This window comes from Stegostoma tigrinum, chromosome 5 (assembly GCF_030684315.1).
Source record: "Stegostoma tigrinum isolate sSteTig4 chromosome 5, sSteTig4.hap1, whole genome shotgun sequence".
Taxonomy (NCBI): domain Eukaryota; kingdom Metazoa; phylum Chordata; class Chondrichthyes; order Orectolobiformes; family Stegostomatidae; genus Stegostoma; species Stegostoma tigrinum.
Genome location: NC_081358.1, coordinates 85536812 through 85551224, shown reverse-complemented (window position 1 = coordinate 85551224; position 14413 = coordinate 85536812). Strand labels below are relative to the sequence as shown.

Genomic DNA, 14413 nt, shown 5'->3' with positions numbered 1-14413 from the left:
TGCAGCAGTTCAAGAAGGCAGCTCACCACTGCCTTTTCCAGGGGAAAATGTAAAAAGAGCCACTGCAGAAAAGACTGATTTAAATCATATGGAATTTCTAAATTCAATGTCGTTTTATCTGCAATGAACTGACCTACATTCTCCCATTAAAGATGGTGGAGTGAACAGAACTGATGTTATATTATGCAACAGAAGATACAATATGAATATAAGAAATAGGAGCAGGAATGACCTTTCCACTCATCCACCATCCTTGCCCCCGCACTGTATTTTTTCCACTAATCAATAAGATCTTTCTTCGTTCGTTTCTAATTTCTAGCATCCACAGCATTTTGCTTTTGTTTTAAGCTATAATAAAGAAGTTTTTTTCATAGTCAGTTGAATAGCAGGCATAAAATAATGAGTAGTTCAACATATGTTAAAAAGCAAACAAAACTACCCCATTGTACATTGATTGACTGGAGAAATACCACATAATATGCATGTGAAAATCTGTCTAAGCCTATAAAAATCTATATCTCAATTGTTGTGTTAAAGCAGAGAAACGTATTTTCTCTGCTTCTACGTTGTCCTGATATTTTCCAAGAGTTGAACTTAAATTCAAACAGCAAAGATATGTTTCTTTTGGCTCTCTCTATTTATTTACCACATCCCTTATGTGAGGGTTCTTGCAACGTTTTGCACGTTAATGCCAATGCACAATTGCAATGTTTTGGTATTCTTATTTTTCATCTGGGCTTTGAGTTATTGTTGTTACAGGAATGCATGGCAACCTTTTGGTCCAAAAATTCTACACGAGTTGTTTCACTAATTATTGCTGTGAATTCCAATGGATGTATAAGGAGTTGCCTGAAATATTTTAATTATAAATCTTTGCAATGAAAAGCGCAAATAATGACTTTCTGCACGGTACATAACATTCATCTTTGTGACCGAGACTGAATATTATAAAGCTTAAGTTCGATTCATTAAAAGCAGCAGCAGAGGCTGATTTGTTTTAAAATTCACTCACAGCATGCCTGAAGTTCCGAAGAAGGTAGAAGTTGCATTACAGAAAATAAGCATTGGAGTAAGGCTAATGTAGTCTAGTATATGCCATCTTAAAGATGCATTGCAGCAACTCAACAAGGCTCCTTCAATAGCATCTTCGAAAGACAATGTTTACCTCTGAAAGGAGAAAGGTAGCAGATATATGAAAGCACAACCATAAACAGTCTTCCCTGCAAACTTGGCACCATCCTGATATGAAACCCTATCACCATTCCTTTTCTGCTGCTGGGTCAAATTCCTGGAACTCACTTCCCAAATAGCATTGTGCGTATAGCTAATCTTCAAGGACTTCAGCAGTTCAAGAAGACAGCTCACCAACACATTTTTAAGAGCAGTCAGGAATAGGTAACAAATGCTGACTTTTGCCAGTGGTGCCCACATCTTATGAATGAATAAAAAAGCCACATTAAATTGCAAGATAAGAAACTATGTAAAACAAAATTAAACAAACATCCATTTATTTGTCAGGCTAAGGTAGGATGTGTAGATTTAGGTGGGTTATAGGAGATGGGTCCGGGTGGGATGCTCCAAGGGTTGGTGTGGATTTGTTGGGCTGAAGGGCCTGTTTCCATACTGTAAGGATTCTATGATCTGTGATAAGTGCAAATGAAGATTCTGAGGGAAATGTGAATACAATGAATGTAATGACTTATTAATATCTAGTTCCTTTATTCTAGATCAGACTTCAGGCGATTGCCCTGTATCTCAAATTAACTTGTGTGTTATTGGCTAAATGAAAGATTTCTGTGGTGGATCATGTATATTTTTATTCTGTTAACACAATTTCAAGTGCACAAACCCTATTCTAACTTGCAGCAGGAGTTGTGAAAATTAATGAATGATTCTACATAAAATGGTTTGTAGGCAGGGACCTAATGCACTAATACATGGCTACATAACATGTTAGGCAAGAATTTGTCTGGTAGCCACAATAGAATACCTAGAGAAGGATAAAAACCAAAAGAACTGTGGATGCTGTAAATCAAGAACAAAAACAAAATTGCTGGAACAGCCCAACAGGTCCGGCAACATCTGTGAAAGAAAAAACAGAGTTAACGTTTTGGGTCTGGTGACCCGTCTTCAGATCTGGAGAAGGACTATCTCCTAAATGTCAGAAGCTGCTCCCTCAATGCAGTGAACTGTATACTCAAATAACGGTGAGCGGGAAGCTGTAGAAAGTGATACTGCATATGAGAATGGTCATTTGAGCTCGAAGATTGCTTTCTAGCTGTTAGCTCACAAAAAGGAATGGTAAAAAGCATAACAAGCTAAGATTCTCAAAGAGACAAGACTGACAATGTACCACAAAGAGAAAAAAGATTATGCAGGAGAAAATGAGATTAAATATAGGTTTTTTGCAACACACAAGAAATTTGCAAACAAATCTCAGATAGTTGCTCGAGTGATCACAAATAATTTAGAAAAAAAAAGATCAAAAGCATATAGCTAAATCCAAATTTGTATGAGAAGGAAATATGATAAGCGTTTTCAGCAAGTTGTTTTTAATTGTTGAAGAGATTCTGACAGTGTTGATGAATGTAGAGGTGTCCTCACTTGCAAAGAAAAGAATGCCTGAAAAGAGCCTGTTACATGGCTTTTAGAGTGGGAACCACTCATCACATGTACACAGAAAAAAATCTATTTAACTCTGAATGTTGGAAATCTGTAAGTATAGAAAGTCATGCCTCTACATGTTTTTAACTGTTTTGTTTATTCTTTACATTACTTTGAGATACTTGAGCTACATTTTTAATTTTGAAGTGGTTTAAAATATGATTTTTCTCATGCTGCTGGGCAATATCTCATAAAATTTAGCACAATGCAACATAATGAACAGTATTTCTCAGCTGCATAAAAGAATGCTGATAAATTATTTACTATGTTTGCGTTAAATTAATATTGTACTTACAGATTTGGGAAAACATTTGGTTATGGTAGAAGATAATTTCAATGCAAACGGTTTCATGTGTTCTACATGTGTCTCTTGGACTTGCTTCAATCTGTGACCAGGTGGTCAGCGTTGCCATTTTAAGTCAAAGCCTTTCCACTTTTAAAACCACTTATGCTCATATTTGCATTATCATAACGACCACCAGCTTTGAATTTTTCAAAGAATTTTACGTTAATTGCTACTCTTTTATACATTAAATTAAAAATACCTCCTGTTGCAAACGATAATGTATCTGAAAAGGATTCCTTTAAGCACCAGCCACTATAATTTTATATTTCTTTGATGGGAGAATAGCTCAGGATCTCAAAGGAGTAAGACCTAATATCCAGGTTCTCCTTGTAGTCTCTGTAACAATGTTAGTCAAGTTAATGTAGCTTTTACTTAGTTGCAAATGTAATAAAATACACCTTGTTAGATGAGCATTTCTGAAAAAGGGTCCTGACCCAAAATGTCAGCTTTCCTGCTCTGCTGATGCTGCCTGGCCTACTGTTTTCCTCTAGTTCCACACTGTGTTAGATGAGCCGGTGGTTTTCCTCTACCACACAAGACAAAGCAGTGCCTGTCTGAAGGAGGGAGTTGATAGCAAATCTAGCTTATAATGAGCAATAGTGCAGAAAGTTCATATGAACATATGAATTAGGCACAGGAGCAGACCACTCATCCTGTTGAGCCTGCTGCTCCATTAAATAAGATAATTCTACATTCCTGCCTATGCCTGATAAGCTTTCATTCTTTGCTTATTAAGAAACTAATTATCCAGCAAACCTAGCCCATCCAAGGATAGATAGATCAATCCTGAAACCATTCATTTCTATGGCAACTGCTCTCCTTCCACACAATACCAACGTCTGCCATTGGAATCTTGTAAACCTTAGTCATAAATCTTCATAAATCTACCTCCCTCCACTATCGCCCCACCGCTAAAGAAAATCCCCATCCCAGACAGCCTGCTAGGCTACTGGCTACTGAGAGGGAACTGGAGGTGGCTATGGGTCTGTGTGGTACAGTTAACTCCCAATGGTCAGTGGTAAGGTGGAAAATAATTGGATTAAAAGGCTGGACAGGAGGGTCTGGGTAGCAAGGAGCAGTGGAAAGCATGGTAGGAATGAGAACAAGTAGTATAGGATGAGGTAGAAGAAATGGGAGGAGAAATGCTGAATGGGAGGAATAGAGATGTGGAAATGTGTTGAAATAGATAAGAGAGGAGGGAGGAGACCGAGGACTGGGAATTTCGACAGTGTGTGTAGCGGATGGGGAAGGAGGAGGACAGCAAACATTAGGAGATGGGTGGCGATGGGGGATAGAAGACAATGGCATTAGGAGGGAATGGGTATGTCAGGAGATTTGTTAAAAAGAAGGAACGACAACGTGATGAGCAGTAATACTTTTTGCTCATATAACAGCTGAAGACATTTGAAATGGGTTTGAGTGTTTACAAAGCATCGCGACTGCCAGTCTGGGACCTGCTGTTGGCGATCGACTCCTATCTGTTGTCTGAGCCAACCAAAGTGCAACAAAGCACAGAAACCCACACAAAAGATTTCTTTTTCTACTGAAAAGCAAGGCAAAAACAGTGACTAGTTGAAAAATTAGACTCTCAAAAATTCAGGACTTGCAAAAGCAGAAAATTGCCACATCATTGACCAGAGTCAGTATTTTTGTTGGATTGGAGATCCTGAGTTTCCATCCTGAACCATTTTTACTGTAAATTGGGAAAGGAGCCTAATTCCCCCGATTCTGAGAGCTGTATTAGAGTAAACCAGTTGAATTATACTTGAATTACAGGAATTATACACATTAAACAGGGGTCCCCAATTTACAAACATGCAACTTGTTAATGTTTTTACTTACGATTGTGATCCCAGACAGAGGTGTAATTTTAAAGACCTGACATGCAAACGTTTACTGTACTTACGAACAGCTAGTTTACACTATCTTGCATTGTGGTCTGGCTCGTATACAAATCGACTTGTGAATGGCCTGCAGAATGGAACCCAGGGACTGCCTGCACTTTTGAATTTGTAAGATTCAGCTGTGAGTTGGTTCAAGTTCAAGTTGTGGTCAAAGACCGGGAAAGGAAGTAGGACAAAGATAATTGATACCTTTATTATGTGACATTTATCCCAGTACTGCAGAAAAAAATAACCCGCAGTATGCTAAGAACTTTGTCACATCCATCTTCCTCCAAGTTCAACCAAGAGTTCCACTCTACAAACTTGCACTGATGATGTGGGGCATTTGGAATGTGACTTCCCACACAGGTTTGTGAAAATAAACGACCAGGGGGTTAGCTTGAAATTATTGGGAAAAAAAACAAATCAAAGGACAAAGACATCTACAGTCAAGAGTAGAAAAATAAGCATCTACTTCTGGAAATAACTGAAGCTGAAAGGAATTAAAGTTGTGTGCAGGGGACTGTGGCATACTTACATAACGAAGTGTGGAGCTGGATGAACACAGCAGGCCAAGCAGCATCCCAGGAGCACAAAAGCTGACGTTTCAGGCCTAGACCCTTCATCAGAGGTCTAGGCCCGAAACGCCAGCTTTTGTGCTCCTAAGATGCTGCTTGGCCTGTTGTGTTCATCCAGCTTCACACTTTGTTATCTTGGATTCTCCAGCATCTGCAGTTCCCATTATCACTGTGGCATACTTATAGTTGGCCGTACAGAAGTAAATAACATTAAAGTTTCTTTTAAGGAAAAGAATTTACGGATTGAGCTGTACAATTGAATGCATAACTTACATAGTTATAGCTTAAGATGGCTTGTTTTGTTCAATTACTTTTAGACAATAAAACTTGTTTTTGATTAATATGAGAAAGCTTGTGGCTTAGATTGGATAAAATAGGTGGCATGGTGGCTCAGTGATTAGCACTGCTGCCTCAAAGCAGCAAGGACTGAGGTTTGATTCCAGCCTTAGGCAACTGCCTATGTGGAGTTTGCACATTCTCCCCATGTCTGTATGGGTTTCTTCTGGATCCCCTGACTTCCTCTCACAGTCCAAAAAGAAACAGTGCAGGTTAGGTGGATTGGCCAGGCTAGATTACCCATAGTGTCCAGGGATGTGCAGGCTTATCCATGGGAAATGCAGGGTTGCGGATAGGAGGATGGATCAAGGTAGGATGTCCTTTGGAGGGAAGGTGTGGGTTTGATGGGCTGACTGGCCCACTTGCACACTGTAGCGATTCTATGAAAAATGAGGTGGTCAGATTTCTCTTTAAACCTTAATAGCCCTGAGCTGGATCCCCTGGAGCATGTGGCATGGACTACAGGATGTAGCTAAATTAGTCAAAGTACTCTTTTCCTGACCTGGAAATTAGGATATGAAATCACTTCATATATTACATCCAAGACTGGCCCCAGCTGCTCAGCTCCTCAGTTACCTCTCACCATGCTTTCCTAGTGACAGTTGCAAGTTTCACCATGTTTTGGGGACACAGTCTGACTCTGCTGCTCCTGACTGCACTGCCCTTGGAAAAGTCGATCATCTTATTCCTGCTGATGTTCTATTTACTCTTGAATATATTGCACATAGATGTCTTACACAGCATGGTACTACATTTCCACACTTTATCATTTTGTTATGGTATATTTGATAGTAATTTAAAACCACAAATTGAACAGCACAATGCCACTACAAAACTATATTGTTGAATCATCAAATATTTAAAACCAGAGGACTAAGGAGAGTCACTTCAGTAAAAACTAATGAATTTTACATATCACTTTATGGCAAGTGTATTAAGTATTGTCTAAATCTGGAATGATGGTCTTTAGAAGTCACCAAGAAAGAATTCTTCATATGTGTAAAGGAGACTCTGAAGAAGAATTTCCTCCTGGAATGTTAATGAACTACCCCTCCTTCATTATATGCCAATTGACATAGTGGATTTCCAAGATTTGCTGCCCTCCTTGTAACATATCTTCTAGCAAAGATAATAAAATGTGAGGCTGGATGAACACAGCAGGCCAAGCAGCATCTCAGGAGCACAAAAGCTGACGTTTCGGGCCTAGACCCTTCATCAGAGAGGGGAATGGGGTGAGGGTTCTGGAATAAATAGGGAGAGAGGGGGAGGCGGACCGAAGATGGAGAGAAAAGAAGATAGGTGGAGAGAGTATAGGTGGGGAGGCAGGTAGGGGATAGGTCAGTCCAGGGAAGACGGACAGGCCAAGGAGGTGGGATGAGGTTAGTAGGTAGATGGGGGTGCGGCTTGGGGTGGGAGGAAGGGATGGGTGAGAGGAAGAACAGGTTAGGGAGGCAGAGACAGGTTGGACTGGTTTTGGGATGCAGTGGGTGGGGGGGAAGAGCTGGGCTGGTTGTGTGGTGCAGCGGGGGGAGGAGACGAACTGGGCTGGTTTAGGGATGCGGTGGGGGAAGGGGAGATTTTGAAACTGGTGAAGTCCACATTGATACCATTAGGCTGCAGGATTCCCAGGCAGAATATGAGTTGCTGTTCCTGCAACCTTCGGGTGGCATCACTGTGGCACTGCAGGAGGACCATGATGGACATGTCATCTAGAGAATGGGAGGGGGAGTGGAAATGGTTTGCGACTGGGAGGTGCAGTTGTTTGTTGCGAACTGAGCGGAGGTGTTCTGCAAAGCGGTCCCCAAGCCTCTGCTTGGTTTCCAACACATCTCCGCACCAGTTTCAAAATCTCCCCTTCCCCCACCGCATCCCTAAACCAGCCCAGTTCGTCCCCTCCCCCCACTGCACCACACAACCAGCCCAGCTCTTCCCCTCCACCCACTGCATCCCAAAACCAGTCCTACCTGTCTCTGCCACCCTAACCTGTTCTTCCTCTCACCCATCCCTTCCTCCCACCCCAAGCCACACCCCCATCTACCTACTAACCTCATCCCACCTCCTTGACCTGTCCGTCTTCCCTGGACTGACCTATCCCCTCCCTACCTCCCCACCTATACTCTCCTCTCCACCTATCTTCTTTTCTCTCCATCTTTGGTCTGCCTCCCCCTCTCTCCCTATTTATTCCAGAACCCTCACCCCACCCCCTCTCTGATGAAAGGTCTAGGCCGAAACGTCAGCTTTTGTGCTCCTGAGATGCTGCTTGGCCTGCTGTGTTCATCCAGCCTCACATTTTATTATCTTGGATTCTCCAGCATCTGCAGTTCCCATTATCTCTGATATCTTCTAGCAATGTCAGTTTTGAAGATGCTGTATGTGTCTATTCTGAGATTTTTATTTTCCTTGTCAGAAGTGGCCCTTCTGTTAGATTTATCCAAGCAATTTTTCATAACATTATTTCTTTCTTAACACTTGCCTTCAACTTCATTTTTTTTTACCAGAAGGCTGACAGCTTAAATTTGTTGAAGTGATCGCGCCCTTTTCACTCTAAGAATTGAATATATAACTCAGCACCAAAGGAAATTCTTTCATTGCTATACATAAAGCCTTGCCCTTTGAAAATGAGTTAATTTGTTGATGAGGAAGCACTTTGGAGATCTTGTATCTTTGAGTGGTGCTAAATAAATGCATGTATTTCTTCAATGGATTCCAGCTAAAACTTCATATTTCTTTTATCAGGTTGATTCTATGCAAATAATAATGATAATCTCTGTTTAGTAGAATGTTCCTCTGATAATTTCTCCTACCATTTTGTAAAATAAATACTCCCTTTCAATCATATTACATACATTCTCTCCAATTTTTTGAAAAGGGTTTCATTCAAGCATTAGCATCTTCTCAGACATTTAAAGTATTTTTTTATTAAATCGGATACTTGTTCATTGGTAACTGAGTCACCTGGAGGAAGTGCAAGTAAAATAATATAGATGTGAATGCACAACCTGTACAGTCAGCCAATGAAGTTGTAATATATCTCTGGCTAAGAAATTAATGAGTAATTTCAGGTCATGGCTCTTAAACTTTCAAACCAAGCCTCCCAGGAGTCCACTGTGCAAGATAAAGTGTCAAGCTGAGGGAGCAAAAAAAGGTGAAATTAGAATTGGCAAAGAGCACAAAGCAGCTTGCAGTTCAAAGTACTGACAGATAAAAATTCCTCACCCAAAGGTTTGCATACGTTATTTTGATAACAGTCACATACCAAAGATAAATCCAAATCTCTACGTAACCAACAAATGCAAACTGTGATACGGTGCCTTTCACACGCAATGGAAATAGCTGCAAAGGTAAATAGATATTATAGCATCACTGAATAATGAAGTTATACTTATTAATATACTGCAAATAAATCACCTGATCTTTGATTGAATAAGGAAACAGGACATATATATCAATGGAAATACTAAGTAGTTTAGGATTTTAATTCGCGTTGATTTTTTAAAATTCAGACTACTCATAGATAGAGAATGCGTTAAAGCATGTATTTTTCAGTGTACTAATTTTCAGCAAAAGTAATTAAATTGGTGAGGGACAGAATAAAAGACATAAGGAGGAAATAGAAAGAAAAGGAACAATGCAGGGACAGAGGGGAGAAAAGAAAGATTGGAAATTACATCTCATTACAATACATGATTACACTGGTTAATGGTAACCTGTACATTGTTTTAATGTAAATCAATTCTAGTCAAAACCCAGACCTACCTCATGGAATTTTAAAAGCTATGTTATGTAATTTCCAAGTTGCCCCAAAACCAAAACTGTTGGAACACCAACTTGTAGCTGATTTGCGTTTTCCTTCTTCTGATCTCCTTGGCAGCTGGCACCTCCTTTGCCAGTATTTCATGCTTCCACCTTTATTTGCATTATTTTCTACCTCTTCAGTTGTTCACACATTCTCTGAATCTCATAAATGTAAATTATTTCTCATATGTTGTCTCTAACTGCCTTGCTCTATTAACATTTTAGTCATTTAGCTTTACAGCTGATCTATTTTCTTTCTCATGCTGATGCTTCTGTATTTTTTCCCACCCTCTTACTTTTTTCTGGTCTTTTATATGAGATTTTCATCTATATTTTGCGATTTTTATAAAGGATTGACACCTGAAAGATTGACTCCTCCTTTTTCTCCACAGCTGAATAATAAAAGGTGTACAAGCTACCACTTTGTCATGTAATGTAGAAGATAAGACAAAGGATGGCTGGAGGTCAAACAGCAGTTACAAGTAGAGGTATCACTGAACTAAATGAATAATGTAATTTAAACAAAACAAGAAGTAGGACACAGAAACCAAAATGTGGGACATGACAGGCAGACAGTGCAGGGATCCCCTGTGGCTGTTGCCCTCAATAACAAGTATACCATTTTAGATACTGTTGTAGGGGGGGGGGGGGAACTTACCACGGGTAAGCCATGGGGCACAGGTCTCTGGCACAGAGTCTGTCCCTGTTGCTCAGAAGGGAAGGGGGGAGGGGAGGAGAGCATTAGTCATTGGAGACTCCATAGTTAGGGGGACAGATAGGAGATTCTGTGGGAATGAGAGAGACTCGTGGTTGGTGTGTTGCCTCCCAGGTGTCAGGGTCCTTGAAGTCTCGGATGGTGTTTTCGGGATCCTTGAGGGAAAAGGGCGATCAGCCCCAAGTCATGGTCCACATAGGCACCAACGACAAAGGTAGGTAGACAGATGGGGATGTAAGGCAGAAATTCAAGGAGCTAGGGTGGAAGCTTAGAGGTAGAACAAGCAGAGTTGTTATCTCTGGTTTGTTACCCATGCCATGTGCTAGCGAGGCGAGGAATAGGGAGAGAGAGCAGTTTTTTAGCAGAATTTGCTAATGCACTTCGGGAGAGTTTAAACTCATTCAGCAGGGGGGTATGGGAACCTGATTTGTAGCTGCAGTGAACAGGAGTTTGAGAGTAGTGAGGTCATGAATAAGGTTTCAAAGTCGCAGGAGTGTACCGGCAGGCAGGAAGGTGGCTCAAAGTGTGTCTACTTCAACGCCAGGAGCATCTGGAACAAGGTGGGTGAACTTGTAGCATGGGTTGGTACCTGGGACTTCGATGTTGTGGACATCTCGGACACATGGATAGAGCAGGGACAGGAATGGTTGTTGCAGGTTCCGGGGTCTAGATGTTTCAGTAAGATCAGGGAAGGTGGTAAAAGAGGGGGGGGGGGGGGTGTGGCTTTGTTCATCAAGGACAGTATTACGGTGGCAGAAAGGACGTTTGATGAGGACTCGTCTACTGAGGTAGTATGGGCTGAGGTTAGAAACAGGAAAGAAGAGGTCACCCTGTTGGGAGTTTTCTATAGGCCTCTGAAAAGTTCCAGAGATGTATAGGAAAGAATTGCAAAAATGATTCTGGATAGGAGCGAAAGTAACAGGATAGTTGTTATGGGGGACTTTAACTTTTCAAATATTGACTGGAAACACTATAATTCGACTACTTTAGATAAGTCCGTTTTTATCCAATGTGCGCAGGAGGGTTTCCTGACACAGTATATAGATAGGCCAACAAGAAGCGAGGCCACATTCGATTTGGTACTGGGTAAGGAACCAGGCCAGGTGTTAGATTTGGTGGTAGGTGAGCACTTTGGTGATAGTGACCATAATTCAGTTAAGTTTACTTTAGCGAAGGAAAGGGATAGGGATATACTGCAGGGCAAGAGTTATAACTGGGAGAAAGGCAATTATGAGGCAATTAGGCAAGATTTAGGATGCACGGGATGGGGAAGGAAACTGCAGGGGCTGGGCAAAATTGAAATGTGGAGCTTATTCAAGAAACAGCTACTGTATGTCCCTGATAAGTATGTACCTGTCAGGCAGGGAGGAAGTGTTTGAGTGAGGGAACTGTGTTTTACTAAAAAAATTGAATCTCTTGTCAAGAGGAAAAAGGAGGCTTATGTAAAGATGAGGTACGAAGGCTCAGTTGGGGCGCTTGAGAGTTACAAGTTAGCCAGGAAGGACCTAAAGAGAGAGCTAAGAAGAGCCAGGAGAGGACATGAGAAGCCTTTGGCAGGTAGGATCAAGGAAAACCCTAAAGCCTTCTATAGGTATGTCAGGAATAAAAGAATGACTAGGATAAGATTAGGACCATTCAAGGACAGTAGTGGGAAGTTGTGTGTAGAGTCTGAAGCGATAGCAGAGGTGCTAAATGAATATTTTTCATCAGTATTCCCACATGAAAAAGACAATGTTGTTGAGGAGAATACGAGATACAGGCTATTAGACTAGACAGGATTGATGTTCAAAATAAGAATATGTCCTTCATAGGGTTCAAATGGAACAAGGAAGAAAGGAGCACATAAACACAAGAGGAACTTCAGAAAGACTGGGTGTGTAGTAGAAAGCATCCTAGCTTATAAATCAGAGCTCAAAGTCATAAAAGTGTGTGGTTCATCATTCAACGGAATTTCAGACAAACTAACCCTATGAATTGATGAATCAGGAAAACCTAAGGATTGGAATTCAGATTTACTTCTATATATGTATTGGTTTGTAAAGCCAAGCTTATTTATATTCAGTATTGACTGTGAAGTTTACTTTGCACTGTGTGTTCCAAGCTCCTATACAACTTGGGCAAAGATGGGTCAGTTGGAAAAACATGGTAAGATCAGAAAGTAGCATTCCCAATATCGAGAACAAAATCTTGGATTTTCCACCAAGATTTTAACAGTAAGTTTGGATTTTGAGATCAAGTGGTGAAGTAGCTATTTGCATGCAGTAGCATCTCTTCATACCTATTCTCTTTGCATTTATATGCAATTTGCTACTGCATCACTGGGCAGACATATATCAAAGCTGTCTTTCACGGTCAGTCAAAGGAGTTTGGACCATGGTCAGTCCTGGGTGTCCCCAGAGAACGTCAAAGGGGTGTTTATGAGTAGCAACCACAAATTGGGGAAGTCCTTTTCGGGGATTGGATGCAAATTGCTGGGACGCAGAAAGGACTATAATTTGTGATGGAAGGGTTGGGCAACTCAATATATAAAGGTTGGTGAGGCAGTGTATGTTAGGAGATGAGTTGCTGCAGAAGGCAAATGGCTTTCAACAGTAACCATCATCCGACCTTTGACAGGGGATGCTGCAGCTGCAAGAACATAACTCAAGAGTTAAAGACTTAACTGAAAGAGTTGGGTAGAAATGCATAGGAAACAAAACAGGTCAGGTCTACAGGGAGTGCAAGGAAGAAAGGAACATCAAAGATTAGGGCATGACCTTGATATCAGACTGAGCCTGTGACTTCATTCTGCAAAGAGTGACTGTGTTGTTTTCCATCCTTATCTGAGACATAAATGCACATTGTGAAAGGAAGATGGCTGCTACCACACCTGGAAGCAGCAGCATCTTTCCTTTTCTGTCTGAACACCTGAGCTCTGCTTGTGAACGATATGAGGCAGCTCGAGGAGCTATCAAATTAATCAAACACTTACACAGCACAAGCCACCTGTGATCATATTGCCCTGCATGTGAAATGCACACAGTGACCAACTGTGTGGGATGCAAATCTTGACCCCAAGCAATCTCGACTGTGTCATTGACCATTACAAATTGATCAGAGTTATCTCTGTAAAGTTGAAGTGATCATAGGTGGCATTAAGTTTCACCTGCAGCCCACTATTCACAAAGACAATCCAAGAGCTCATAAGCTGTACCAAAGAGTGCAACAGATTCCCACTCTCGTTCAACTGTTAAGTATTTGACAATGTGCTTGTGTGTGCAATGTTGCCTTACTTGGGTGAGATGGGAGGCATGAATAAGGTATTAGTAAATCATATAGCACTTGCATTCTCCTACTGTATTTGTGTTGCATAGCTTTTGCTGCCAACATCAAAATAAGGTCTCCTGTATCAAAGATCCATAAACAGATATTTGACGGTCTCCCTTGTCCAAGCCCTTTACATCCCGCTGCATTGAAGGCTATCCCAAGCTGTCATTTGTCAGTGATTTGAATTGACATTGGCTTCCAATGGAACTGAGCTGGGTGAAATGATCATTCATTGACTGTGAATATGTTATGACCTAAAAGGAAAGAAGTCTGGGTATATTCCTAGAAACAAATACAGTTTTTGTTTTAATCAATACATGTTAACATTTTCAACACTTGAACACTTTGCAATACGTAATGGTCCCATGTTGAAAAATGACAGGAGCGTGAAGGAAACAGCAATACTTCCTTAGACTGGGTTCTAAGATGTGGATCGTGATTCTTGTAGCTGCAGTTATAATCACAGTTGATCAGGGAGGTGATGATATAGAGAGATGATGATAGAGAGAGACAATACATATACAAGTATGAGATTCTGCTTCTAAAGAAAAGACATTCATTCCACCTATGTGCCCTCAGAAGCTTGTTTTTCATTTCCCTCCCACTATGTATGCTGTGAAGGGCAGTTCTTGACCTCATGCCCAGCTGGGCTTTAAATATGCCACCTGGAGCAAAAATCCCAGACGAGCATGATAGTGTTATGTAGTTTCAATACTGCTGACTGCAAGATAGTTCAAGAGTGGTACAATAGAAAAGTGCTGCATACTTTGTGAGGTGAGCAGCAGGGAAT

At 40.9% G+C, this 14413-nt stretch overlaps 2 long non-coding RNA genes across 2 annotated transcripts in view; one reads left to right on the top strand and one right to left on the bottom strand.

Annotated features, from left to right (window-relative positions):
• Positions 1–9862, bottom strand: part of LOC125452059 (uncharacterized) — a 29260-nt gene extending 19398 nt beyond the window's left edge. The window contains exons 1-2 of the long non-coding RNA XR_007247448.1: positions 9564–9862; positions 9064–9140 (exon numbers count right to left, since the gene is read on the bottom strand). This is a non-coding gene — a long non-coding RNA (uncharacterized LOC125452059). The remainder of the gene's footprint in view (positions 1–9063; positions 9141–9563) is intronic.
• Positions 1–14413, top strand: part of LOC125452060 (uncharacterized) — an 82182-nt gene that overhangs the window by 44019 nt on the left and 23750 nt on the right. The window lies entirely within an intron of this gene.